Source organism: Ictidomys tridecemlineatus, chromosome 14 (genome assembly GCF_052094955.1).
Source record: "Ictidomys tridecemlineatus isolate mIctTri1 chromosome 14, mIctTri1.hap1, whole genome shotgun sequence".
Classification (NCBI taxonomy): domain Eukaryota; kingdom Metazoa; phylum Chordata; class Mammalia; order Rodentia; family Sciuridae; genus Ictidomys; species Ictidomys tridecemlineatus.
This window is the reverse complement of record NC_135490.1, coordinates 54690188-54704797: the sequence shown is the minus strand read 5'-3', so window position 1 is coordinate 54704797 and position 14610 is coordinate 54690188.

Genomic DNA, 14610 nt, shown 5'->3' with positions numbered 1-14610 from the left:
TGGCCCCAGCCTAGTCTATGTAGGATGTCTACTCTTGAATTTCATTTTAAGTAGTTTTTAGTGTCCCTAGATGGAGGTAGTAGAAAACAGACTGATGGCCTACCTGTCACTGAGGAAGGCAGCCCAGGGCAGAGGTTAAACCTGTTTGCATACAACTCAGCCCTGGCTTTAAAAACTGACAACCACATAGAAGTTGAATGACCTTTGGGCAAATAACTCAGCTCCTACACCTTAGTCTTGTCATGTAGAGAATGAGATTGGTGTTTCTATACACCTCATTGAGGGAATTAAACCAGGTGATGTATATAATAAGGCCCTTAGCACAGAGACTGGCTCAGGCAGCACTCAAGAAAAGTCTTCATGCCTTGCAGGTCAGGAATTTTTGCTTCTGAGGCCATCTTGAGAGGATACACAAACCTGATACTGAAGAGCTCACATTGTCACAATGAGTGGTAGTTGGGAAATTCAGAAAACCTGTTCTAAGGGCAAAAGGAACTCTGGTTGAGGATAACGTGAGTTTTCAATCCTATCCCTAAAAGGATAATGAGGGGAGAGAATGGGTGGAAGGCAGGTTATTAGAGCTCCTGGATGAACTTCCAAGTGAAAAAAATGTTGTCCCAGCCTATGACAAAGGCCCACTCAGCAGGGTCCCTAAGCCAGGGTCTTCTCCCTACTAGGGACAGGGATTGTGGAGATTCTACTCGGGAAGCATGAGTGACTGCTCACATTGCTATAATGCATGGGCCTCTGTCAAACTTGGATGACATGTGCTTCCCCTGTGTGCCCTTGGGGTGCAGGTCTCAGGGATATGAGCACTAATGGCGGGGGGGTAGAGGGTGGGACAAATGTTTTTGTCAAACTCTGCTCATATAAGAACCTTCTGAAAACAAAAATAGATTTTAAGCATTTTATGAAGTGCTGGGTCTTCACAGGCACAAGGCATGCGTATCAGCTGGCAGGAGGCATTGCCAGCTGCATTTCAGTGGAAACAGGCCGCTTCTGAGGATTACATCGTTAATACAAAAGACTATAATAGCAATAAAAGCTATGATTTCAGTACACCGGCTCTGTTATCTTCTCTCTTAGCCTCCAATATGGTTCTATTTATTTCTCTTCTTAAATATTTACAGCATCCTTCTGAAAATAAGAATGATAAAGTGAAATTAATAATATTACTAATAATGGCGGAATGGTTGTAATATTGGCTTCTTGAGTATCTGCCATATGCCACCGTCTGTTTGATGCTTCACGTACATCATGTCTAATCCTCACAATAACCTTGTGAGGACTTCTAACCCATTTCACAAACCAGGGAACCAAAACTCAGAGAGGGAATGGGATTTGCCGAACCACCTAGTTGGTAAGCAACCAGACCTGGATGGGAATTAATGTGTTTGTCCTCTGAAGAGCCCTGCATGGGTTTTGAGATTCTCTGGTTTAAAGTTATTTTCACACCAGAAATGGAAAAGAAAGAAGAACATTACTCTTTTCGATCAAGCCCCAGGTTTCTCTTGAGGAGCTAAGAGGAAAGTGAGAACCCTGAAACAGGCCATAGGTTATGTATTAGAATCATTTCGGATCTGGCTCTTCTCCCCTAGTCTCTCCTTCCTCCATATTGGTCTTGTGATTTTTTTCATTCTCTCTCCCCCTTAGGTTGTATTTTATCCCAAACTAGCTCTCCCACTGCCCTTCTTGTATGACTTCTTATGCTTACTGGTAGTAAGATTTTTTTTTTCTGTGCCATAGAAGAGAATTAGCTTCTGAGTTGAAACCCATTTCCCTCCCTTCTAATCTTACCTATCCTCAAATTTTCAACTCTTATACAACAGACAGGAAGAGTCCTTAATAATCCCTTCCTTCTCCAATTTTCTAGCACTTTTCACCTGTTAAATTTCACTAGCTATTATGGTTTAGATGTGGTGTCCCCCAAAAGCTCACTTGTGAGACAATGCAAGAAGGTTTGGAGGAGAAATGATTGGGTTATAGTCTTAATCTAATCAGTGAATTAATCCCTGGTGGGATTAACTGCGTGGTATTGGAGGCAGGTGGGGTGTAGCTGGAGGAAATGGTTCATGGGGTGGGAGTATGGGGTATGTATTTTGTACCTGGAGAGTGAAGTCTCTGTTTCCTTATCATCATGTGAGCTGCTTCCCTCCACCACACTATTCTGCCGTGATGTTCTGCTTCACTCAAGCCCCACAAAACAGAGCTGCTGTCTATGGATTGAGACCTCTGAAACCATGAGCCCTTAAATATAATCTGTTCCTCCTCTACAGTTGTTCTGTCTGGGTCCTTTAGTCACAGCAATGAAAAGCTGACTAAAACACTGTATCTTAGTTACGTGTGTGTGTGTGTTTGTGTGTGTGATTTACAAGCCCATGAAAAGTTGGAGTCCAGCTGTGCCTTGTATTATCCCTGTACCTTAATCATAATAGATTCTTAGTAACCATTATGGAATAAATAGTTCTCGCCCTCTATATTTACTTTATTTATTGTATCTAGGTGCACATTTGACTTTTACACTGTCACTGCTACTCACATAAATGGATCTATTGAAGTATAAACCCCTGGGACAGAAAAAGAGAATCTGATCAGACTCTAATATAGTCTCCACTCTGTTCTAGACCTCCTAACTAAATTACAGGTGGCACTGTCCTCTGTGAATTCTGAAGAGCACCATAGAGGTTACTCAAGTCCTCCACGGTTGCTTTTTTTTGTGGTGTTGGGGATTGAATTTAGGGCCTTGTACATTCAAGACAAGCACTCTACCAACTGAGGTATATCCCCAGCCCATCCACGGTTGCTTTTGAATGCACTTTTGGAATGTTCTGGAATTGGACAACAATGAGGAAGCATTTTTTGCATATCAAGTTCAGACTCAGGGAATTAGACTCCTTCCTTTTGCCACTCTTGTCTCCATGTGCATGTCCCAAGACCTTATGGCATTACACAGTAAGCATGTTCCCAAGGTGAAGGTTACACACATTGGTGGTGATGGGACAGTGTAGACTGACCAGCTGCTGGTGAAGACATGGACTCGTCAGGACCACGGACAGAAGCACTGCGTGTTGTGCCTTCCTTTTTCTTACCACTTTTCCTATGCTGAAGACCAGAGAGGTTGAGAATCCTATTCCAAACAAACCACAGGAGGGAAGCCAGTGGCAACCTTCCCTGGAGAACTCCCGGCTTTGAGTCATAAATCGGACTCTGGTTGTCTAAAACGACCTACATGCAGTGAGTTCTCTTCCTGGAGGAAGGTCTCACGCACAAACTAGGCTGACACTTGTCCACTAATTGCCTCCCACTAGAATTCAACTTACTCAAGTATTTCATTCATGTCTCAGGTTTCAGAAGGGCCTTTATTGCCTTTTTTTATTACATATAGACTTGTTCAAATCAATATTCTTATATAAAACTGTGGAAAAAGCCATGATATTTTCTCTACCTCTGATTTTTTTTTTTAGTATACACATTTTATATTCTTCCTTTAAAGCTATTTCTGCAGCACAGCTGCTTCACCGAGACACAGACTCCTATGGGCCTCACTTGGCCCATTGCATACCTTGAATATCCTTTCACAGTGTTTGATTTCTGCAGTTGGTTGTATAATGAGGAAGGAGTGTACAGGGAGTTTGGAGATTCCTATTAACCAGGTCACCCATGAATTTATCTTCGTGTTCCTCTTTATTAGAAATAGCAGGGAATATGATCATATTTAAACACAACCACTTATAGAAACTTGGTTTTAAAAATACACCTTACTAAGTTTTCTTTCCCATTTGACATTTCAAAATGTTGTACTATATTTTCCTATCATCAAAACTCCTCTTCTCCATTTTCATTCTGGTCTGTGAATAGAGACCATAACAAATGGCAAGTGATGTTTCGCCGGTCATTTGGATCTGTGCTCTTCTGCCCCAGGTAGTCCCTCTCTGGAGTCTTCTAGATACTGCTTTTGAAGATGAGCCATGGAGAAATACAGACAAAGATGATGAAACAGAGCAGGACTTGGGAATAGAGAGAAGAGTGTCATCTTTGAAAACTTGAGAGAAGATATCTCATGAAAAAGGGAGAATAGAATCATTCTGTGATGAATCTAAGATGAATTCATGAAAGCTACAGTGGGAAATATTTTGACTCAACCTAAGAAAAAACTAACAGCTAGAACTTCCAGCCTCTCTGGAACAGGTTGCCTTGTGAGGGAGTAGTGACCCTCAGGCATGGCAGGTGCTGGACTCTAGGCCAGCTGAGCCATCTGCCAACAATGATGCTTCCAGAAATAACAGGCCCACATTATCTGTGAGACTCAGTAGTTCTAAGTATCTGGCATGATTATTGGTTGCTCTGAGTATTGAAAAAAAAAAAACAGAAGTACTTACTATTGTCTTTCAGGAGCAGAAACTAAATCTTTTTGACTCTTGGAAAACAAAAGCCCTATGCATGGAACATTATAATGAAGTCATAGAAAGAAAGAGAGTTTTCAGTTGTTGAGGAAAACAGCCTTTTATTGCAGATAGATACTGAACTTATATGGCTTAGCTATTTAGAGGGTTTTAAAAATCACTTTAACTTGACCACAGTTCTTCATTGGGTTGCATTGCATAGGTCTTCGTCAATATTTTACCAACATTATGATTGTCATTAAAAATGTGACAATTATTTCTTACAAATGCAGAGAATTTTAGAATTTATATAGTGCCTTCTTACATATTTCTGTCTTTCATCTTCATTGCAATTTCTAAGGAGGCATGGAAACTATTATTATCTTGATTTTTGTGTTGGAAAACTGAGGCATGGACAGTTGAGTGACTCACGAAACATCACCTGGTAGCATTAGACCTGGAATGAAGTTGATATATGGAAAGTGGAATCATGCAAGAGAGGCAGTGTTTCCTCCCATTCCAGTAGCCAGCAATGCAATCTTGGACAAAGCACTGGAATGAGAATGTCAGTGTGCATGCCACATTACTACTGTCTAGGGTTCTCTTGCCTCTCTCTTGCTGTCTGGCACAGACCTTAATTTTTGCCTGGCAGGTAGGAGGTGAAATGAGGTGGAGTTTGTGGCCACTCTGATGCCCTGGTGTATGTTTCTGTGTGGTAATATGACCCTTCATTGCTATAAGACAGTTCTGACAGATCACTTTCACAAGCATGGGATCCTTGGCTGCATTTTGATTGTAATTGGAGGATATGTTTATTTACCTATGTGGGTTCAGTTGTGGTATGGATTACTAGTAAAGGTGGCTTTGATAGCATTCAACACTCCTAAATGTGTAAGTCAGCATAAATCAGTCTCCTAATGTAACAAGGTACGAAGCTGCAAGGAAAGGTATAGTTAGTCTGTAATTTTTAATTTCATAAATGCAGTTATTGAACTCAAAATTAAATATTGTGTTACTTATAAAGGTGTTGATTAAGAAACAAAGTGTTTCTCAACTAAAAAGCAAGAAGTGTGCATTCTAGAAATGTTTAAAATAAAGACAATTTCAAAAGCATATTTATCTATAATCTCAGAAATATAACATATTAAAATTTTGTTAGAACTTCTTAGAATGTTTTTCTTGCACCTATATTTAAAAACAAATTCAGTATAATGCTGTTCACACTTACTGTAAATCTTTTTTGTTATTTATGATAAAACTTTTTCTATATTAGTTAATATTATCTTAAAGAGGGATTTGACTTGAATTTGGATTTGGGAGTCATATCTTGTTTTAGTGTGTGGATATAACAAAATTCCTTTGAGCTATTTCCTATTGTTGCTTATGTTGGATGATTTATAATATTTTCTTAATATACCTCACATATATAAATACTCTCTCACATAAATTCTTGACTGAGCATTAAATACATTTCCAGTGTGTTTGAACAGGAAAACTAAAACTAGATTATTATTTTTTAAGGTACCAGCAACCCTATTGGGAATTTATGAAACGAGTATAAACTGTACTCTTATTATAGTTCGTCCATAAGGTAACTTCAAGGTGTGGAGAAACCCATACTACACATGTAGAATGTCCTGCATCAACATCAAAGCAGTGAACTCACTTTTCTTCTCTTTTCTATTGATTTCCTTTAGCCTGATGAAGTCCTCCGATATCGATCAGGATTTATTTACAGACAGTTACTGCAAGGTGTGCAGTGCACAACTGATATCCGAATCTCAGCGCGTGGCCCATTACGAGGTAAGGACAGCTTTACCCACTCAGGCCTCAGAGTCATACTCCCTTCTGCACTTGAGGTGGATTTTCAGAACTACAGGCTGTGAGCCTATAAGGTCAGGCTGTGGTGGACCAAACTTGTCTATATGGGGTGGGGAGTAAGGGGTTAGGGACATCATTCTCAGACCATAGCTGCTTTCTTGATTGATTGATTGATTTCTTTCCTTCTCTCTGTCTCTTTCATGGTCATATCATCTCCTAGAGATTCTGTGGGCTTTCTCTACTTGTTTTATCTGTCATTGCTCATCCTTGATGTTCTGTCCAGGGATATGCAGCAGGGTGCATTAGTTCCAGCTCCTCTTTCCACTAGTGACCCTGAAGATAAGTTCAAAGGCTGTTGTTAATCACTAGAGGGAAGCAGGGCAGAGGAAGGAGATAGTGGGAGTGAAGCCCACTTCATGCCCTCAAATTTCTTCCACTTGGTAACTAATGCCCTAAATATGTGGCTCAAAATGGAGACATCTCCTGCAGTTTTATAACAAAGTTGGAAAGCCCAGATACTCTTAAAAGGCATAATACAGGGGCTTTGGCTCTTTAGGATGGAAGAAATGACAGCTGCTTTTTGATCCTTCATTGGGAAAAGAAGAGAGATTGTTGTGTCTCAGGCAGGAATGAGGTACTATGGGTGGAGAATCTGGGGGGTCTCAGGATGCTGAGAGCTGCAGGGTATATTCTGTCTTTCAGAGTCCATATACAATGGGAACGTGAGTTTTCAAGTGTAACAGCTTGTAAGTAATTTTAGATTGGAGGGCAATTTTCTTTTTGTGTGATGATTCTGTCAAATGCTGGTTGTCACTGTCATTCACAAGACTCCTATGGATCTCAGATTCTTCTGTGTACCATGAAAACAACAATAACACACACACACACACACACATAAATACACAGAGAGAAAGATAATAACTATGCTTTCTCCTCAGGGTTTTGTGGCGACTAAATGAGACCTATTGAAATAGAAATTTTTAGAAGGTGAAAAATGTTCTAAATATGCAATTATGTTATTAGCCATTATTAACTCCTTTGCAGAACCATTTTGATGAAGCCAAATAAAACTTGCTCTTTGGAGAAAACTTTTAAAGTCAGCATGAACAAACATTAATACAGTTTCCCTCAGTGTCCACAGGAGATTGTTTTACAGGGCCCCCTGTGGATACCAGAACCTGCCAAAGCTCAAGTTCCTTATATAAAATAGTGTAATACTTGCAATAAAATATATACATTGGCTCCTGTATGCTTCTTTAAGTAATCACTAGATTGATTCCAGTACTTCATAAAATGCCTGTATATATCATTGTTTGTATGGATTTGACATAGTTTCATCTTGTAGCAAATTCAAGTTTTGCTTTTTGGAAATTCCTGGCTTCCCCCACCCCCAAGTTCTTTTGACCTGTGATTAGTTGAATCTATTCAATAGATTCAGAAACAACAGATCCAGAGGGCTGACCATATTCTTTGGTCTAGAGGGAAGCGAGTATTGGAAGAAGTAAATGTGAACTTAATTATCTAAGAGGGAATCAGTCCATTTATTTTGAAATTAAGAAGTTTCTAATTTTGGTGGATATTGCTTTATAAACACATAAGGTTTTATTAAATATGAAGTCCCTAGTTGAAAATTGGGGGAATTCATCCCTGCTCTGAAAATATATACACCTCTATTAGTCCTTTTCTAGGCTTTTCATGTCTGTTTTTAATCGTCTTTCTAGATTTAAGTAATAACTTAAGGACCAAATTCTTAAAGACCTAAATTCCTAAGGACCAAAACAAATTCTTAATTCCTAAGGACCAAAACAAAGTTTTATTCATTTACTCTTTTGTAATTCCTGATGAAACAGTGCTTGCACATTATAGGTGTTCAGTTAGCATTTGCAGAGTGAAGGGCTGTGTTACAAAAATATACTAATGGTATTTTCCAGTACTTGGTTGTTATATGAACTAGAATAGTAATGTCAGAATACTGAAAGCAATGACAAACATTTCTAAAGAAAAAAAATTATCTTATTTGCTCAATTAAGATTTTAGTTATTTGATTTCAAGTTTTCAAGATACATTCTGTATCCTTGTAGCATAATCCAATAATTTAGAGAATGTGTTAGTATTTGTTGAATGTACCATAGATGGAATAAAGAATTTATTTTCTTTATGGAAATTACAACAGATCTGCAATTAATACATCATCCAGCAACATTAAATGGATTCCCCTTAAATGTAGCAAGAACTCTGAATGATGCTTCCTTCCCCATTTCCCAGCAGAGGTGGGGCTCTTCCTTCCCTAAGAAATAGCTTGCCTGTGTGTTCTTGCTGCAAAGGTTGTGAGAACAGCACAGTCAGGACTGAGGAGACCTATGCCTGACCCATGTCTTCTAGTTCAGTTGGGACACTTCCCTCAGTGTCACTTCCTCATCTCTAAGAGAATGACTTATAATTTTATGCTACCAGATGCAATCAGATTCTCCCTAAGACCATTTGAAAACTGATATTGGGATTCTGTCTTCCTTCTGCACCCATCCTCTGCTGAAATTGCATATAAAGTGAGTCTCTGTTCACATTAAAATCCCACTCAATTCACTGAGAATGTTGTCACACTTACTCTCAGTGCCCTAGGACTGATTTATTGTTTCGGCCTGACTTCACTCTCCAGTTCAACTTGATCATACTCTGTTTCCCTAGGGGGCAAATTAGTGAGAATCCACTGTGCATTTTCTGAATGTCCAACAGTATTAGTGTTAGTTATTGTGGGGGATTCTGAACCTATATGAGAAATAGTCTCTGTCCTTAATAAGTCCATCAACTTCATTAAGAAGAAAAAAATGCAGATGTGACACAAATACCTGTGTGAATACTGTATACGTGATCTGTAGAATTCTGCAGCCTGCTTCTGTGGAGCTGCTGATTTTATTTGATACAAACAAAGTGTTAATTCTTTTGGCCTTTTGGCTTCCTGATGTATGCTTCATCATGCAGCTAACTTTTTAGATCTTTGCATATTCCAAGTCCCAAAGAGTGAGTTATCACAAAGAGCTAGTATGGTCAAGAAAGACTTGTTGGGGACTGTCATGATTTATCTAGGTTTCAATAAATGGGTTAGTTTAGGGATTGCTGGAACGAGAAACCTCTGGTCTCCAAGGAGTATTGAAGAGGCTCACCTGGAAAGTGTGTTAGGGAAGGGGCAGGCAGCAGCATGTATAGAACGGAGTGGTTAGTGTTTGAAGAAAAGGGGAGTTTGGACTCTTGTTAGCCTCTTTAGCATCTGGGAGCATAAAATTATAAGTCAGCATTTCTAAATGACAATCAGCTGGTGGTGGTCAAGGTGTGTTGTTGAGGAAAAGAATAGCTTTTGATACAACTTTAGCCATGAAACTACTGTGCTAGTACTCCAAAGTAGGAGAGAAAAGCAAATGGGTTAATGCCTAATAGCTGCATGCCCTATTTAACAGGCTGAATCTTCATACAAGAGGACAGAAAAGCCTAATATATTTCTAATTGATCGAACCCTTCCATGCTATATTTTAAAAATCTCTCTCTCTCTCTTTCTCTCTCTTTTTTTCTTTGCATATGAAGTCCCGATGTTAAAAAAAAAATCCTGGGAAATATAAGGACATTATTATTTTTCTTACTTGCTAAGCATTAATATGATGCTAATGTTTCAGTGGAAAATATAATTAGATGTTGTCCCTGCTTACTGGATGAATAGTCTGTAATCAATAGAATGCGTAGACACAGACACAGAAGGAAAGAGAAAACTTTCAAATGAGAGTGCCTGAATGTTTTGGAGATTGGAAATAGTTTCCTGGGGAGGCCACTTGAGTACCTTGCTGTAGTTTCAAGTGGCTAAAGAACAATTTCCTGTGAAGGGAAAGAGCTGTTTCCATGAGTGAAGGGGTGGCTTCCTGGCACGTGGAATGAAAAGAAATCATATGCAGCAGATCATATGAGTAATGAAGAGAAATCATACAGGGCAGATCATGAGAAATGGAACCAAAAGGACAGAGAGACTGTCTATATATCATATGCTAATATATGATATAAAGAGATAGTGTGTGTAAAATGCAGACATATGCATATGTGTGTGTATGTGTGTGTATATATGCACATGTGTGTGTATATATATGCAGGTATATACATATATGTGTGTGTATATATACTCTCTCTCTCTCTCTCTCTCTCTATATATATATATATATATATATATATATATATATATATAATGAGTATGTATGTGTTAGTAAAGCCTAGGGAAGGAAATAGATGAACAAATCTGAAAGGAGAGTGAGAAGGAATTCTTGTTGAATAGATCCCATAATTTCATATGATACCAGCCATAAGAATGGCAGCTCCTATTGCTTGTCCATTCCTGTGGTCTCTAATACCCCTACGTTGACATGTCACATATCTAATTAATTACTCCTTGCAAATTTGGTGCCTTAGATATCCTGGTACATCCAAACAAGATTGTAAGTTTCCTGAGGCAGGCAGAAGTCATGCATTGAGCATTTATTCTCATAGTGCCTCACCCAGAATTTTGCTCCCTAGCACTTATAGGTCAATAAACAGGCAGTGTGAGGAGAGGTGCTTGGAGGAGGGAATAGTGTAGTCTCAAGAGTCTGTACCATTTCCCCACATCCTCGCCAACACTTATTGTTGTTTGACTTCATAATGGCTGCCAATCTTACAGGAGTGAAATGGTATCTTAGGGTGGTTTTGATTTGCATTTCTCTGATTGCTAGAGATGGTGAGCATTTTCTCATGTGCTTGTGGATTGATTGTATGTCCTCCTCTGAGAAGTGTCTGTTCAGGTCCTTGGCCCATTTGTTGATTGGATTATTTGTTATCTTATTGTTTAATTTTTTTAGTTCTTTGTACATTCTGGATATTAGGGCTCTATCTGAGGTGTGAGGAATAAAAATTTGTTCCCAGGATGTAGGCTCTCTATTTACCTCTTTTACTGTTTCTCTTGCTGAGAAAAAACTTTTTAGTTTAAGTAGGTCCCATTTGTTTATTCTTGTTATTAACTCTTGGGCTACGGGCGTTCTATTAAGGAATTTGGAGCCCGACCCCACAATATGTAGATTGTAGCCAACTTTTCCTTCTATCAGATGCAGTGTCTCTGTTTTGATATCTAGCTCCTTGATCCATTTTGAGTTAATTTTTGTGGCTGGCGAGACAAAGGGATTCTGTACACTACTGGTGGGACTGCAAAATGGTGAGGCCAATTTGGAAAGCAGTATGGAGATTCCTGGGAAAGCTGGGAATGGATCCACCATTTGACCCAGCTATTGCCCTTCTTGGACTATTCCCTGAGGACCTTAAAAGAGCGCACTATACGGATACGGCTATATCAATGATTATAGCAGCACAATTCACAATAGCTAGACTGTGGAACCAACCTAGATGCCCTTCAATAGATGAGTGGAATAAAAAATTGTGGCAGCTATACACAATGGAGTATTATGCAGCACTAAGAAACGACAAAATCATAGAATTTGCAGGGAAATGGATGGCATTAGAGCAGATTATGCTAAGTGAAGCTAGCCAAGCCCTAAAAAACAAATGTCAAATTTCTTCTTTGATATAAAGAGAGCCACTAAGAATAGAACAGGAAGGAAGAGCATGAGGAAAAGACTAACAGTAAACTAAGATGAATGGGGGGAGAGAAAGGGAGAGAGAAGGGAAAACATATGGAAATGGTAGGAGACCTTCAGTAATACACAAAATTATAAGAGGTTATGAGGGGCAAGGGGGAGGGGGAAAAAAGGGGAGAGAATTGAACAACAGCAGAGGAGGTAGAGAGGGAAGATGGGAGGGGAGGGGAGGGGAGGGGGGATAGTAGGGGATAGGAAAGGTAGCAGAATACAACAGTCATAAATATGCCATTATGTAAAAATGTGAGTATGTAACAGAAGTGAGTCTGCATTATGTATTTGGGGAGTTCAAAACCCAATTGAGTGAAATGCATGAAAGATGATATATCATGAGCTCTGTAATGTTTTGAACAATCAATAAAAAAAATGGAAAAAAAAAGAGTCTGTACCATAAGAAGCATTGTAATGTATTCTAATTCCATCTCTATTCAGGATCTGGGCTGCAAGGTGGTGGTTTTGCTTTTGTAGTTATGGGAAAGACAATTCTGCAACCCCTTGGGAAACACTTTCTCTAACTCTTGATGCAATGTCAGTCCTGGAGAACAGAGTCTATTAGCCCACCTGGGAATTGTAGACTCCACTATTGTTTTTTCACCAGTGTAGTAGCAGTCACATTGGACCTACAGAGACATGTTGAAACAGATTGTTCCTGTTTCAGCTATTCTGATTGCCTTCCAACAGAACTTTGGCTGTCTCTAGCTTCTATTTAATCCAGGGAACAGCCAAAAGGAGACTTTCTAGCTTCTGTAGGTCCATTCAGAGATGAGATGTAGGTGTTGTGTGGGTAGTGACAATGAGGTGAAGGTCCCTAATATGTGCAATTGAAGTTTCATGACTTGAAGAAATGACTAATGCTTTTATTTCCTTCTCTCACATTCTCTCCCATCTTCTTCTCAACTTTGCTTAATCTTTTGTCTCATTGCCTAAATAAGCATACAAGTTGAACAACCACTTTCTGGTCGCATAAGTGTTTCGAGCCTTATATCAAGATGTACTTGTGTGGCTTATCAGTCCTGCTAGGCACTACACTAACTGGACTGTAGTACAATTAGGACTCACTGGGTCCACATCTACCCTAAGGTTTTCAGCTAAGGTGCTCCTTCAGATGCATTGCTAATTAGGTGAAAACAATGCCAGTTATTCATAGCAGAATTCCTGGGGAGATGTCTTCTATTCACTGTACCTTGGGAATCATTGTTTCAGTCTCTTCAAAATCTATTGATATGCCTATTTTCTCCTAGATATTGTTAGTATAATTGTTGGTGCATTTACTAGACTGAAATAAATTTTGTTATCTTTAAAAATTTCAAATAATGTCAACCTATCTATCTCTGACTGCTTGCCAGTCTATACCTCTGTTTTTTGACTATTTCATTGAAGACTCTATCAAAATTTATAAGTATTTTCATATTTTTATTTTGTTTTATTCCAGCAACTCCAGCATGGTCATCTTACCTTTCATTAGTGACAGTCAAAATAGTTCACTAGAACACAAAATGAGTTACTAGTGGAGAAGCTATAATGAAGGAGGGCTGAAGAACACACACATTGGCATACCACAGTTGCTCATTGGAATATGTAGTGTGCTCTACAGCATACTCTCTCACTTGCCAAGCATACACCACGTGACAGCTATAACCTCATCAGTGAATTACTCCACTTTGTGGATTAATAATTTGAATGGATAAATGGTCACAGCACTCAGGTGGAGTGTGGCTGGAGAAAGTAGGTCCCTGGGGAGCATCACCTTGGAGACTATATCTTGTCCCTGACTCCTCTTTTCCTTTCTCTGCTTTCTGGCTGCCATAGCTGAGCAGCCTTCTTCCACAATACCCTTCTGCCAAGATGTTTGCCTTAATTCAGGCCCAGAGCAATGGAATCAGTCAACTACCGACTGAGATCCCTGAAACTGTGAGCCCCAAATAAACATTTTCTCCTCTAGGTTGCTCCTGTTAGGTATTTTAGTCATTTCAATAAAAATCTGACTAACATAGGATCATAATGTCTTTATGATTCTCTCAATAATATGTGAAGCTTATGACTTATTTTCTTTCAGAAAACTCCTTGTGTCACTAACCATACAATCCTCTCCTAGAAACAATTTCAATTCTATGTACTTAATGCTTCCTAACTTTGAAGTTATGTTAATTTTTTTAAGATGGAAAGGCCACACCCTTAATCTTACTAAGATCCTGAGTCACAATGTTCAACTGAAAAGTCTTACTGGATCCCCAACACTTAATGTCTTCTAAAATGCCATTTATCACTGTTTGGTGTCTAGAAACAATTGTCGAATGACTTTTCCAACTCTCTAAGTCCAGAATTTTTGGATTAACTCTGTCCTGTCTGCTAATGAGTCAATTACACTCTTTTTTTTCTATGAAAAATCTGAACAAATACCAATAACAGGTAATTAGTAATAAATAACATACATTCAACTATTTTACTCTTCTTCCTTTACTGTTTCTTCTAGAACTATCTCCACCTCCTACAATAGAAGTATATGCTCAAGTGGCAGTGTTTTCTACAAGGTTGGTGAGCAGTGAGTAGTTTTGCCAATATTTTCCACTGTACTGTATAACCTAGATCTGCAATATCTGTTCCCTTCCCATTTACCATTCATCTACTAAGCTGATGTCATACATTTATGCTTTTTTTGTGCTAAGCATCTCAGCTCTTAGATATAAAACCTTATTTCTTGCTTATATTATAGCCCATTGTATGTCAGTAGAGGAAGATTCTGTGCCACA